The sequence below is a fragment of the Herpailurus yagouaroundi genome, unplaced genomic scaffold, assembly GCF_014898765.1.
Source record: "Herpailurus yagouaroundi ecotype Mexico unplaced genomic scaffold, PumYag 322, whole genome shotgun sequence".
NCBI classification, from domain to species: domain Eukaryota; kingdom Metazoa; phylum Chordata; class Mammalia; order Carnivora; family Felidae; genus Herpailurus; species Herpailurus yagouaroundi.
Genome location: NW_024412539.1, coordinates 23,330 through 34,891, shown reverse-complemented (window position 1 = coordinate 34,891; position 11,562 = coordinate 23,330). Strand labels below are relative to the sequence as shown.

The 11,562-nt window shown below is 41.4% G+C and overlaps 4 non-coding genes across 4 annotated transcripts; all 4 read left to right on the top strand.

The window, feature by feature from the left end:
• Positions 1 to 5,748: 5,748 nt before the first annotated feature.
• On the top strand, positions 5,749 to 5,820 carry TRNAE-CUC (transfer RNA glutamic acid (anticodon CUC)). The gene has a single exon. It is a non-coding gene; the product is annotated as a tRNA-Glu (tRNA).
• Positions 5,821 to 7,755: 1,935 nt separating this feature from the next.
• Positions 7,756 to 7,827, top strand: TRNAG-UCC (transfer RNA glycine (anticodon UCC)). The gene has a single exon. It is a non-coding gene; the product is annotated as a tRNA-Gly (tRNA).
• An 821-nt stretch (positions 7,828 to 8,648) lies between these two features.
• TRNAH-GUG (transfer RNA histidin (anticodon GUG)) lies at positions 8,649 to 8,720 on the top strand. The gene has a single exon. It is a non-coding gene; the product is annotated as a tRNA-His (tRNA).
• An 894-nt stretch (positions 8,721 to 9,614) lies between these two features.
• Positions 9,615 to 9,687, top strand: TRNAK-CUU (transfer RNA lysine (anticodon CUU)). The gene has a single exon. It is a non-coding gene; the product is annotated as a tRNA-Lys (tRNA).
• The last annotated feature ends 1,875 nt before the right edge of the window (positions 9,688 to 11,562 follow it).

Genomic DNA, 11,562 nt, shown 5'->3' with positions numbered 1-11,562 from the left:
CAGTTCCTCTGCCTTCTCATCAGCATTTGGTGTTATCATTTTTTTTGAATTTTAGCCATTCTGAGAGGTATGTAGTGATATCTAATTGTGGTCTTAACTTGTATTTCATAATGGCTAATAATGTGGGACATCTTTTCATGTACTTATCTGCTACCTGCATATTCCCTTTGGTGAAATGTCCTTTCATGTCTTTTGACCATATTCTCATTGGTTGGGTTTATTTTTATTGTTAGGTTTGAGAGTTCTTTATATATTCTAGGTAATAGTCCTCTGTCGTGTATGTGGTTTACAAATAATTTCTCCCAATCACTGACTTGTCTTTTCATCCTCATAACAGGGTCTTTTGCAAAGCAAATGTGTTTACTTTTGATAAAGTCTAATTTATCAGTTTTTCCTTTTATGGATCATGCTTTTGGTGTCAAATCTTTGACTAGCCCTAGCTCAGGAAGAGCTTTTTTTTTTTTCCTTTTCCTAAAAGTTTTACACTTCACATTTAAGTTGGTAATCCACTTTGAGTTAGTTCTTATATAAGGTATAAAGCTAAAGTTGAGAGATTTGTCTGTTTTTTGCCTATGGATGTCCACTTTCTTCAGCAATGTATATTAAAAAAGCTCTTACTTCTGCACCTTTGTAAAAAACAATCCGTTGGGCATATTTGTGTGAGTCTGTTGCTGAGTTCTCTGTTTCGTTAATCTGTGTCTTTCTGCCAATACCACACCACCTTGGCTACTGTAGTCTTAGATGTCTTGAAAACGGGTAAGGTGATTCTTCCCACTGAATTCTTCTTCAAAATTTGTTTTAGCCACTCTAGTTCCTTTGCCTTTCCATTTAACTTTTAGAATAATTTAGTCTACATCTGCAAAAAATATTGCTAGGATTTCTCTTTCACTGTCTTTTTTTTATTGTGGTAATACACACAAAACAAAGTTCACAATTTTAACCATTTTAAAGTGTACAATTCAGTGGCATTTAATACGTTTAAAGTGTTGTGCAGCAATCACCACTAGTCCAGAACATTTTCATCACCCCAAAAGGAAGCTCTGTACTCTTACCCAGTCATTCCCCAACCTCTGGCAACGACCAGTCTGCTTTCTGTTTCTATGAATCTGCCCATTCTGGACATTTCATATAAATGGAATCATACAATATGCGACTTTTGTGTCTGGCTTCTTTCTTTTAGCATAATGTTTTCAAGGTTCCTCCAAATTGCAGCGTGTATCAGTATCTCTTTCCTTCTTATATCCAAAGAATATGCCATTGTATTTATATACCATAGTTGTTTCTCAACATTTGGGTTGTTGCCACTTTTGGCGACTGTGAACAGCATGCTGCTATGAATGTGCATGGATAGGTATTTCTTTTGAGTACGTGTTTTCAGTTCTTTGCGGTATAATTACTTTGGAGTGGAATTACTGGGTCATATACTATGTTTAACTTATTGAGGAACTGCCAAGCTATTTTCCACAGCAGCTGAAACATTTTACATGCCCACCAGCTCCAATTTCTCCTCATCCTCACCAACACTTGCTATTTTCCAGAGTTATAGCCACCCCCAAAGTGTGAAATGGTATCTTATTATGGTATTGACTTGCACTTCCCTAATGATCAATGACATTGAGCATCTTTTCATGTGCTTGCTGGTCATTTTGAATATCTTCTTTGGGAGAAATCCCAGTCATTTGCTCATTTTTCAGTTAGGCTGTTTGTCTTTTTGTTGTTCCGTTGTATTCCCTTTACTCTCGAAGGATATTGTCACTGGATATAGGAATCTGGGTTGATCGTCTTTTCTCTCAGTGCTTGGAAAATTTTGTGCCACTTCTGGCCTCCATGGTTTCTGATGAGAAATCTGTCACAGTTCTTCCCCTAGCAGTAAGATGTCATTTTTCATTGCTTTCAAGATTTCTTCTTTGATTTTAGCTTTCAGCAGTTTGACTATAATGTGTCAAATTAATGACATGAATTTGTTTAGGTTTATCCTCTTTGAGGTGTGCTTGGCTCCTTGAATGCATAGGTTTTATCCCTCTCCCATATTTAGGGAGTTTCAACCATTATTTCTTTCAGTGCTTTTCTCAGTCCTGTTCTTTTTTTTTTTCTCCTTCTGGAAATCTGATGACATAACAGACCTATTGCTATAATCCCACAGTACCCAAGACTCTACCTTTTTTTTTTTTTTTCATTTTATTTCTCTGTTGTCTAAGTTGAGTAATTTTTATTGTTCTATCTTCTAGTTCACTGATTCTTTCCACTGCCCCCTCCATTCTGCTGTTGAACCCATCCACTGAGTTGTTTTGTTTTGGTTATTGTATCTTGTAAAAACGTTTACTTATTTATTTTGAGCCAAAGAGAGAGAGTGTGCAAGTGAGTGAGCGTGAGGGAGGACAGAGAGTGAAGGAGAGAGAGAATCCCAAGCAGGCTCCATACTGTCAGTACAGAACCTGACTCTGGGCTAGAGCTCATGAGCTCATGAACATTTAACTGAGCCACCCAGGTGTCCCAAGGTTATCGTATTTTTTAGTCTTAAAATTTTCATTTAGTTTTTCTTTAAATCTTCTATTTCTTTGCTGAAAGTTTTCCTTTCTCTACTAGGACTTTCTTTTCTTTCTTTTTTTTTTTCATTTTTTTCACGCATGTTTGTAATTGCTTGTTGAAACATTTTTATGCTGGCTGCTTTAAAATCTTTGTCAGATAATTCTAATATCCGTCATCTAGGTATGGTCTGTTTTCATTCAGTTGAAGATATTTCTCATTGGTATGATGAGTGCTATTTTATTAAAACCTGGACATTTAGAACTCTGGATCTTATTTAAACCTTGTTGAAACCTTTCTCTGACACTACTCAGGCAGTGTAAGTAGGGGTGAGTGTCTTGTTACAGCCAGGTGAGTATATGTTTCCAGTTTCCCCACTCAGCCTACATTGACACCGGAGGGGAGGGGCTTCTCCTTACTGTTTAGGTGAGGGCAGGAATTTTTCAGCTGCCCGTTGGCTTCCACTGACACCAACCTGGCTGGGAGAGATAGGAAAGCCTTCTTAACCCTCCCCGCATGGCCTCCACTGACAGTGGGGGGTGGAGGTGGCCTTGTTGTCACTGGGTGTTGGTGAAAATACTGACTCTCTACCATGTCTCCTCTGGAACCAATCCAGCAAAGAAGGCAAGGAAAACCTCCTAAAAGGCCTGGGGAAGGTAGAAGTCTAGGCATCCCATTCAGCCTTTACTAGTGTGGGCAGGAGTGAGCCACAGTTCTTTCTGCGGTGTTTGGCTGGAGTAGAGCAGTTATTATCTAGAAGTTTTCTATTTTGCTAGGCTGCCTTCCTGGCCCTTTGGCTAGAAAGAACAGGCTTTTGTTGGTTTTGTTTTCCTTTGTACCTCCTGGCATTGCCAGGTTGCTGGCTTCTTCAGCACCACATTTGGAATACATGAGACAAAAAGAAAACCCAGGGAAATCACCAGTGTGTAGTTCCTTCGGTTCTGAGGCTCTTTTCTCCACCTTTCAAGTCTTTTATGTTTTGTTTTATGTGTAATGTCCAAGGTTTTTAGATGTATTAGCAAGAGGAGGAATTGGGAAAAGCGCATCTAACTCAGTCTTCTCTGATCCTTTTATTCACTTGTTTATTTCATTTTTCATTTGATTGTGAACTTTTTTTTTCAAGTTTATTTATTTAAGTAATCTCTACACCCAACGTGGAGCTCAAACTCACGAACCCAAGACCAAGAGTTGAATGCTCTTCTGACTGAGCCAGCCAGGTGCCCTTTGATTATGAGCTCTTTATTTATTTTTTAAATATTTATTTAATTCTGAGAGAGACAGAGCAGGAGTGGGGGAGGAGCAGAGAGAGAAGGAGATACAGCATCTGAAGCAGGCTCCACGTACCCACGAACTGGGAGCTCATGACCTGAGTCGAAGTCCCCTGCTTAACCGACTGAGCCACCCAGGCGCCCCTGATTATGAGCTCTTTCGGTATAGTTTTGTAACTTCAGTAACAAGTGTGGCACACGATCTGTAAATGTTTGAAAAAAGGAAAAAAAGAAATAGAACATGAAGTGAAGTGAATGAATTACACTCCTCCCCCATCTGCCCTTAGGCGTATGGTGCCAGGAAGAGGAGGTGGCCTAATCCTGTTCTGAATGATGAGGCCTCTTGGGGTGTTTTGATATTGAGAAAGGTGACCAGCTTCCAGAGTTGATACTCTTTCGTAGGTTCTCATGTGTTACCAAAATTTACCAGCAGGCGGCAGAATAATCGATGAAAACGGACTGTTGTCCAAAACACAACGAGGTTGATTTCCTCCGACGTAGAGAAATTCTACTAGCCTACCCTCCCACCCCCGCCCCCAGGTACGCTTGCAAAATGTTGCTCTGAAAGCGAGATACTTTTTTTTCACCCTTGGAGCACACGTTGCTGTACAGTGGGAACAGAGCTGGAGTAAAAAGAAGTGGGTTCTGTTAGGCTTCACGGTGGCATGTGACAACAGGATTACTGGTTTTTGTGAAAATCAATATCTAGCATTTAGTAAATCTTCTCGCTAATTTCTGGCATTTAAACCCACAGGAAGTTAGGGATTGGATGACCAGAGAATGATTGCTTTTCTTAAACAATATTTTAATGTTGATACTTTAAAAGCAAAGCCAAACAACATAAAACCCCCACAAACACCCCATGTCCTACCACCCTTTTTTTTCTGTCGGGCCCTGCTGATATGGGCACATCATTGGTGACTCAATATTTTAATTTACTTTTTTATTCACATTATCAAATGTATTTTCTGAGTTAGCATGGAGGGGGACTGCTTTTAAAAATTTCTGTTTGAACTCACGTGCAGAGAGTTAATTATATTGTAGTCATCTGACCAAAAAAGGCCTGAGGGAGGCTTTCATTTGTCTCATTCTTGTTTTTCTCAACTTTTTATTTTTAAAAATTTCAAACCCGCAGAAACCTTGAAAGAATAAAATAAAGAGCATTCACTTACCCCTCACCTAGAGTCATTGTCAACATTTCATTGCATTTGCTTTCTTTTTTCACTCTCATATAAAGTTAATTTGCATACATTGATGGGTATCGTTTTAAAGGTTCCCTCAAGTGGAGGCTGCACCCCAGTTTTCTTTTTTTCCTCCTTACTCCTGCTCTCCTTTCTTCATATTAAAAAAATTTTTTTAACTCCAAACCCATGCCCTTCTTTTAGTCTCCCACCAGAGTTAAGTTCACGTCCTGCTGACCACCAAGGACCAGTAGGTCCAGTGGCTCTCAATTGTCTGTAATATTTGTTTTGGCCAACAGAATTTGGCCTAAGTTCACAGAAGAAAAAAAGCTGCAGTAGGACCAGAATCTTCTGGAGTTAATCACACGACAACCTTCATATTTCTTAAGGAAAAGTTCCTGGTCAATTGGGGCAAAATTCCAACTGGAGCTCTTTACTTTTCTCCTCATCACAATTCAGGAAATCTCTGCAACTACGTGAAGCTGAGAGGTTCTTTTGTGTCTCTGCGTCTCTTCCCTGATATTTGTCTCTGGTCTTAAGAGAGGATTGTGATCCTGTGTATAAGATCATCCATCCCTCAGCTCTGGGAGACAGTCTTCGGAGTTCTCTCACAGGTTTTCTACTTCAAAAAATAAATGGGAAGAAGAAATTTAGACCTGAGGAAGGTCCAATTTTGGGGAATATTAAAACCGAAAGCAGCTAGAGTAATACGCCAAAGAACGAGAAACATGTACACAGAACCATATACTTTCTATCAAAAACAGCTGTCAGCCTCCCTGGTGGTCTAGTGGTTAGGATTCGGCGCTCTCACCGCCGCGGCCCGGGTTCGATTCCCGGTCAGGGAAGAATGTTTTCGTTTTAATATTCCACAGAAGCCTTTTAAGAAGTAACATTGTTTCTCCTCGTCAGTTCCCCCAACCCTCCAAAGCTGAAATACAGGAAATGAAGAAATATACATAGTAAAAATTGCTCACAAGTCTACCACCTAGTAAGTGTTGACATCAAACTTTCAAAACAGAAATGGAATTATGCTAGTCATAAAGTTCTTTTTAAAATTATATTTCCAACACTTGTCAGTGGAAATATTCTTTACTAATATGATATTTTCTTTCAATTTAACTTAGTTTTTGAAAAGGTAATATATTTACATGGTTTAGGATTCAAATATGTAAAGGATATAACTGATAAACCTGATTTTTACTTCTGCCATCTAATAAGGTAACCAATGTTGTGTTTCATAATTATAATGACATAAATATTTTATGGAAATGTAAGTACATACATAGCTGCCTATATATTTAAATATGCTCCCCACCTTGCACAAATGATAGCACTCTACACATGCTTTTCTGCACTTTGTCTTTTTCACTTAATAATATATTTTAGAAATAGTTCCAGATTAGACATGAAGAGTTTCGTCATTCTTTCTTGTGGCACATAGTATTCCATTATATTGATGATATTCCACAATTAACTGAACCAACCTCCTTTTGATGGACACTTAGGTTATTTCTAATCCTTTGCTATTACAAACAATGCTACCATAAATAATCTTGTACATTTGTCATTTTGCATGTATGTGGAATAAATGCCTAGGAATTGAAATGCTGGCTCAAAGGTATATGCACTTATAGATAGATATTGCCAGTATACCTTCCAGAGAGTTCGTGCCAATTTACACTGCCACCAGCAGTGTACAATGTATATAGAATTAAAAAAAACAAAACAAAACATGTGAGTTTTCATCAAAGGATTTAATCTATCCTATTTCTGGAATTTTAGGATTCCCCCTCCCCCGCCCCTAAAATTTTGACTTTACAGATAACGCTTTGATGAACAGGTGTGTAGACACACCTTTGTGTTTATGCCTAGATATTTCCTTAGGATAAATCCTTGGAAGTAGAATTACTACCTCATACCATATACTAAATGAATTAAAGAATTAAATTCGAGAACTGAAGCAATAAAAAGCTAAGAAAAATACATTAGTGGATAATTATGTTGCTATTGGGCAGAAGTCTTTTCCAAGATAAAAAGCAAAGACAGAAATCATAAAGAACAAAACTGATAGATTAGACTAGATAACAACAGGAAACTTCTGCTCACCTAAAAATCCTATAAATAATATTAAAAGACAAGTGACAAACTGGTATAAATCAGTAACATCAATATAATATAAATAATAGAAAAATAAACTAATAAAAATAATTGGTAAGTATGAAAAATGATCAACCTCAATAGTAATAGAATAAATGCAAATTAAGACAAGACTTTTTATCTGGCGATTTCGTTAAGATGAAAAGAATGACATCCTGTTGACAGGTGTAATATGATAGTATTCATTGAATAGCGAAATCGGTGTTCTCGCTCCACACAGCAATTTGGCAATATGTATTCAAAGCTTTAAAATGCGTATTTTCCTTTGGAGTTTTATCTTAATGCATTTGCCCTATGAAAATACTCTGAAATTCATAACGACCTGTGTATGGAGATAACTCCATCAGGGGAGCCTTAACTCCTTCACTGGATTTCAGACGCCCCCTTCAAACCACAATAGAAAAAACAAGAATTGACTTTTAAAAACCTGTGAATCAGTAAGAAACCACCACAGAATTTTTAATGTAACCAGAGGAGAAATCCTAGAGAACTTCTCTTCCAAGTCCTTCTCTGGCTTTGTATTGGGAATATCTTTTACTATGAATCTTAAGATACCGAACTATGTAACAAAAACTGGACGAGATACTCCTCATAGGGAAATCGACCAGCTCTCCTTTCTGTGTGCGTTGGTGGTATAGTGGTGAGCATAGCTGCCTTCCAAGCAGTTGACCCGGGTTCGATTCCCGGCCAACGCATTTTTCCACACCTCCCCTCCCCCAAACTTTTAAGTAGTTCAAATCAGTAAAGCACGGAAGAAGGAAAGACTTTTGACCACCCTTGAGTTCTGAGACTGTTGGTTCTGGGGGATTCTCTTGCAAAACAGAGCCTCCGGGGTTTTTGTAGCTGCAACCAAGAGCCAAGCCCGTCTGCTGGGTTCGGCAGCTGGCGTCGCACCAGTTCACAGTAATTATCTTTTGGGGGCCTTTAGGGAAGTGTCTGAAATAGAGGCTTCTCAGATTTGTTTTTCTAAATCCTCGGATGCGCTCTGGTTTACTGAAATGTACGAATAAGGAAGTCAGCCCAAGAGCCCGCAGCTCCCGAGACAGCACCAGTTTACTTGGAACCGGGAAGGAAGCCAAGAACAAACGAAGAGGAGGGTCTCCGAATAGCAGCACTTCTCTTCAGCTTCCACCATTCCGGAGACAGAAACCTTAATTCCAGGGTACAATCTGGAGGCGTAACCAGGAAAATCCTCCGGAGCGGCCTCTCGCTCGTCTGGGAGGGGCGGCTTGATTCTTTGGAAGGCAGGGAAGTGGCTCGCGGGGGGCGACTGGGGATGGTCCGTGGCAGCAACCGCGGAGAAGCAGAGGGGCGATGCTGGCGCTCGCAGCGCGGGATTTGGGAATTCAGAACCGGACTCAAGGGTCACGGCTTCCAGGTTATGGAATAGAAACATTTGTTTGGTATTTTGGTGTAGATCACTTGAACTGGAGCAATAAGATGGCAGCACAGGGTAGGTATGGCTGTTCCAAAGGGCATAAAATAAGTCCGCACTGCGCCGCCTGGCAGGTGGCGCGCCGTGATCGTATAGTGGTTAGTACTCTGCGTTGTGGCCGCAGCAACCTCGGTTCGAATCCGAGTCACGGCATACCAGATACTGGTGGCGGCCTTACCTTTTCAACTCTTTTTTAAGAGTTGCAAAGAGTTTGTAACCTTTTCGTTTCTAGCAGCATCGCAGAAATGCTCTCGACAAATTGGGTGAATTGTTTCTGTTCAACTCGTTCCGTGGCTCGCCCACTCAAGGCAAATTTAACAGTTCTGGCGGGGCCGCCCTTCAGGGAAGTTTGGGGATCCTTGGAGCTGCCACCAGGAGTGCGGAGGTGAGACCCCTTTGCTTCTGACTCGGGAACTCAGCGCCCACCAGGTATTGGAAAATGAAAAGTTGGGCGAGTGGAGTGAAATCGCTTCAGGCTGACTTCCATCTGACCTGAAATCTCGCTAGGACGTTTACACGTAATGGATATGGTCTTTTACTCAAGCCACACAAAATTTTAGTATTTAAAAATAAATTCGTGCACCCAGTGACGCGTCCCTTAGCCCCACTTCCACCCACCGCCCTGGTCGTCCAGGTTTAGGGAAAAGAGGGGATTCGGAGAAGGAAGCAGGGGCTGCAGCCCCAAGGTCCCGGGAGCGCAAGTCCCCACGTCCCTCCGGGTGTTTGAGCCTCTCATCCCCGTTCCCTCAAGCTCTTTCGCCTCAGGGAGGAGAAACCCGGCTGTCAAAGTGACCAGGTCCACGCAGAATTTGCGGACACATGTAGGTTTCGAGACTCGTGATTCCCCGTCTTCTGCGAGGCTGCTTGGCTCCGCGCAGTCCGCAACATCTTCTCAAAGCTTTGAGTTTCCGGTGGTAAAAGGCTACTATTGTGTTCACAAAATCCTACACCTTGAGGTCTCATTCACACGGACTAGTTTGTACCTGGGCCATGCAGCCTGGCTCTGGAAAGAAATGACCTTCCTAAAAGAGTACCTCATTCGCCAGCGCCCGGCTAGCTCAGTCGGTAGAGCATGAGACTCTTAATCTCAGGGTCGTGGGTTCGAGCCCCACGTTGGGCGTTGACCTTTTTGTTGTTTCTGTTAAAATCTTTTGTTGTTTCTATTAAAATCTTCTGTCAGCAGCCAATAATTACGAATTTCTAAACAGCCATTGCGGCCACTGTTGTTTCAAACTTTGGCAACAATTTTCGGAAATCTCCTCTATTCGCCCCAAATTGAGAAATCTGAATCAGGGATTGCGGTCGTTGAGACCCAGGTTCCCTGACCCACTGCTGCCCGGGGCCGAAGCTTCTGCGGGGGCAAAGCTGACGGGAGCCGGAGCAGCTCCGAGTCCTGACCCGCGGGGCTCCCCCCCTGTCCTGCCGCAACTCTGCTCCACAGAGAAGATTCCTCAGGACCGGACTGGATGGAAACACGCTCGTTCTCTTCTGCTTGGTGGGAATTTTGGTTGAGGTTTTGAAAGGTCTTCTTAGCTGATTAAAATGGTCTTCCGCTACGTGCTGAGGAGCATCTGTTTTTCCTTTCCAGGTTTTGAAGCGTTCATCAGCCTCAAAGGGCTGTAAAATACAACTCGTTTAAGAAGATCCAGAAGCGGGGAAAAAAGGAGCGCGCCCTGGAAAAGGACCTGGGGAGGCGGAGGAGGGACGCGGAAGTGCCCCGAGAAGGGGAGGCGTGGCTGGGGCGGGGCTGCAGGCTAAGGGCGCGCGCGCGGGGAGCCTCTGGTGCCGCCCTGCGGCGGGTGGGGCCCGCGGGTGGTGTAGTAGTTATTGATCCACCCGAGAACTTTGCCCGGAAAGCTTGAATGTGTTTGCGCTACATTTGTTCCTGCCAAATCGCCTTTCAGTGTTGGAATAGGTAGGTGTGACTTAAATTGTTCAAGGCGAATGGGAGCCAAGTTTGGCCCAAATCGAGAGGCTTCTCCACCACCACAAGGACATTTAAATCCTCATACAAGTCGTCCGCCTCCCCTCCCTAAGGATCGTTCAACGGTTCTGGGTTTTCTTTGTTTTTTTGTGGGTTTTTTGTTTGTTTTGTTTTGTTTTTGTAGTTTGTAAATACGCTTCAGTCTCCCTTATGTATCCCACCAACCATCTCCGGGATGATCGATACATGAAGCCAGTTATTCTCAGAAGTGTGGTGCCAGGACACACATCAGCATCACCTGGAAACCTGTGAGATATGCAAATTCTCAAGTCCCACCTCAGACCCGCAGCATCAGAAACCAGAGGCTGGCCCAACAATCTGTGACCTATCTCTCTAGGTGATCTACGTAAATAAATGTTCAAGTTTAGGAATCACTGGGTCAGTGCAGCCTGCTTCCCTGTCAACCAAGATACAGCACGTTCACGGGTAGGGGACTCAACATCACAAAGATAACACCGCTCCTTAATTTTATGGTTTACATAAGAATATCAAAAAGTGTTTCTTAGAATTCAAACTGGGCAATATAATTCTAAAGGTTAAATGGAAATGGAAAAGTAACAAGCAGAAATAACTCAGGGAAATTCTTTTTTTTTTTTTTTAGAACAATAAGGAAGAACTAATCCTATGAAATATTAATTACAGTAACTAAAATAGTTAAGATATCGTGTATGAATCGACAGTCATAAATGGGACAAGAATCCAGAAGTAGACCAAAATACATAAAGAAATGTAATATATTAGAAAGAAGATCTTGAACCAGTAACTCTAATGAGGAGTTTTTGAATAACTAGGTACGTGTCTAGAAAAAAAATAATGGTCAATGGATATCATGTCCTTTACATAAGGTAAATTCCAAATTGATCAAAGATTCAAATAATAAAGAGAAACATAAAAGTTCTTGTAGAAACATGAAACAATTATTTTATTATCTTGGTGTGTGTGGTAAAAAGTTGTTCTATGACATAAATTCAGAAGTCCTGAGAGAAAATATCCATGAATTTGACTACATAA